We start from the raw sequence: 3,284 nt of genomic DNA, 5'->3' as shown, positions 1-3,284 counted from the left end.
TGATCCCAGGAAGGAGAGAGAGAGAGAGAGAGAGAGAGAGAGAGAGAGAGAGAGAGAGAGAGAGAGAGTTGTTAATTGTACCATTTAATTAGAGCTGGTTTGTGAGAGGAAAACTTGTATTTAATGAGTAGTGCTAGAATTAAGGGAGGGTGTGTGTACCATCAGGACCAGCTGAATTTCTACAAAACAGAAGAGAAAGAAAAGAAAGGAAAGAAAAAACTGCTTTCTATATACCCAAGCAATGGTAATTTGCTACAGTGTCCCCCTTGTGTATTTGGAATTAGACTTTGGTTAATTTATTAAGGAAGTTTCACACACACAGTATTATCTGCAAAGAGGAGCCAACAGCATCTTTGTGTGCAGTCCAGTTGTTGCCCTCTTTAAATTGTTTTTGTTGTTGTTGTTGTTGTTGTTGTTGTTGTTGCTGTTGTTGTTGTTGTTGTTTGAAAACCCAGTTCTCTGAAGGTGAAATGGAGACAAGTCCAAACTCACTAGCACTGAAGTCATGTCCAATTGACAACCACAGGCCCAGGGTAGAATTGTGTAGATGAGGAAGAAGGATCTAGGAGGAGCTTTGGGACGTGCCTATGGTTGTAATTTCCTAATACACAGGCCTACGCTCGCTCCATTTCCCTGCTGGAGAGATGGCTGAGTGGTTAAGGGTACTGACTGCTCTTTCTTCCAGAGGTCCCAATAAGCACCTAGCAGCTCTGTCACGGGACCTGCTTCACTCTTCTGGTGTGTGTCTGAAGACAGCAGCTATGGTGTGCTCACTCGTATAAATAAATCATAATAAATAATATTAGAAATACCAGGTTATGTAAATATGGTCCAGATTCTCGGTCTGAAGAATCCTTGAGCTGGCAGGGCGTGGCCAGCTGGATCAGATCGTTTCTTCCTCTTTCTCTTTCTCTTATCAGGGTGTGTTCCAGTTGGAGTGCCATTAGCATTTCCAAAGAGCTAGATTATCCTGGAGCATCAACGAGATGGTGGGGGTAGGGGCAGTTGGAGGCATTGGGGGAAAATTTAGTCAGCTTAAAGGGAGAAATAAATTGGAAACTTTATTCATTTATTTATTTTATTGAGTGTATGATGGAAGAGGGAAAATGGGAGGGAAGGAGGGAAGGAAGGAGGGCAATCTTTCCACCTTTGGTTCTGGCCTCTCAATGGGTTTTCAAAGAGCAGTCGGGGAACCCTGCATGGACAGAAAGGGAAACCATGTCAAGAAAGCAAGCAAGAAGGAAGGAAGGAAGGAAGGAAGGAAGGAAGGAAGGAAGGAAGGGAAGGGACAAATAGAATTGTGTTCAGTACACAGGTCTAGAATTAGAGAACTTGGGAGAGATGGCTCAGAGGGTAAGAACACTGGGTGTTCTTCTATAGGTCCTGAGTTCAATTCTCAGCAACCACATGGTAGCTCCCAACCATTTATACTGGGATCCAGTTCCATCTTCTGGTGTGTCTGAAGACAGCTACAGTGCACTCCTATACATAAAATAAATACATAATTCTTTTTAAAAATTTTAAAAGTTTAAAGAAATTGGACACAAGCCCACTAGATGGCAAGGAACAGCACTCACAGCTGAAATATAACAGCCAGGAGTATACAAAGAAACCCTGTCTCAAACAAACAAACAAACAAACAAACAAACCAAACAAAACAAAAACAGAAAAAAAGAAAAATAATCCCAGCACTTGGGAGTCAGAGGCAGTCAGATTTGAGTTCCAGGCTAGCCTGGTCTACAGAGTGAGTTCCATGTGTGCGTGCACCTGCATGTGTGTGTGGTGTGTGTTTGTGTGTGTATATACACACAAAAAAATCTTGAGAGCAAAACTTTCTTGTCTGCATATCCAACCAACCACTGCCAGCTAGCAAGATAGTGTACAATTCTGTGTAATAGAAGAGTGTATCGAATCACATTACAGGTGGTTCTGAGACACCATGTTATTACTGGAAATTAAACTCAGGACCTCTGGCAGCATGCATACACACACACACACACACACACACACACACACACACACACACACACACACAGAGTGTTGTGTCCTTCAGCATTTTTGGAACAACTTTAAAAAAAAAAAAACAGGAAAAAACAAAAACAAACAAACAAACAAAAAACCGTGGATTCCCATCAGAGGACAAATGCACATTTGAAATAATTTCAACATCCTTCCAGGCATGTCTCTGTAGCAGACTTTGGAGGAGAGATTAGTTACAACTGCGGCACTGGATGCTACAGGAGGCTCTAAGGTGCTTGCTTATTGGACTCTTTTGGGCTTTTTCTCTCTCCAAGTGTCAGTTGAGAATCTCCATGCATCTGATGGCTGGTTGGCGGTTGGGAAGACAGACTAAAGGAAGGTTTGCTGGCTGGACAGTAGGTGGCAGCATGAGGCTGTGCAGGCAGAGCAGGCTGATTAGGTCCCAGCCCCCACCCAGCCCCCTGATCCCTGATTTTTTTATTCTTTCTCCTCTCTCTCTCTCTCTCTCTCTCTCTCTCTCTCTCTCTCTCTCTCTGTGGTGTGGTGTGTGTGTTGTGTGTGTGTGTGTGTGTCTGTCTGTCTGTCTGTCTGTCTTCTGTCTGTCTGTTTCTATCCTCTCTGTCTGTGTCTCTGCCTCTCTCTCTCTTCTCTCATCTCTCTCTCTGCTCTGTCTGCTCTCTGTGTGTGTTCAACTGAGGAGGCAATGGCAGAACATTGTTTGAACCCTTCTCTATAAGCCAGGCCACCCCACTACTACTGCCTCACCCCCCCCTTTTTTAAGTGTGTTTTTAAAAAATTCTGTTCTTAATTGCATGTCTTATTTTCCTCTTCATTTTTTTTTTTTAAAGCTGAGTCAGGGGCTTCTGCACATAGACCTGGAAATCAATACCTAGATCAGGCCTGCCTTCCTCTGGCACCACACTTGGCTGGCTTCTTGTCATTGTCCATTTAGCTTAATTTCAATATTTATTCATGTCTGAGGGGGACAGAGAGGGAGAGGGGAGGTGACAATTGTTCACAGCTACAGTTTAATTTCTTCACTATCATGTGGTTTGTCTTCCCCACCCTCATGTCTTCCTCATGCCCATGTAACCGAGGGTAAGATCAATCCTATTGTCTGCACCCAATAACCATATGACAGGGAACGCTACTCCACTGAATCCTCTGATTTTCCCTCACATCTCTGTCTTTTAAAATTAGACTGGGGTGGGCCACTGAGAGATGCCTCAGTGGTTAGAAGCACTGACTGCTTTCCAGAGGTCCTGAGTTCAGTTCCCAGCAACCAGATGGGGCTCTCAACACCT

Source organism: Arvicanthis niloticus, unplaced genomic scaffold (genome assembly GCF_011762505.2).
Source record: "Arvicanthis niloticus isolate mArvNil1 unplaced genomic scaffold, mArvNil1.pat.X pat_scaffold_172_arrow_ctg1, whole genome shotgun sequence".
Classification (NCBI taxonomy): domain Eukaryota; kingdom Metazoa; phylum Chordata; class Mammalia; order Rodentia; family Muridae; genus Arvicanthis; species Arvicanthis niloticus.
Note: the sequence above shows the minus strand (reverse complement) of the source record.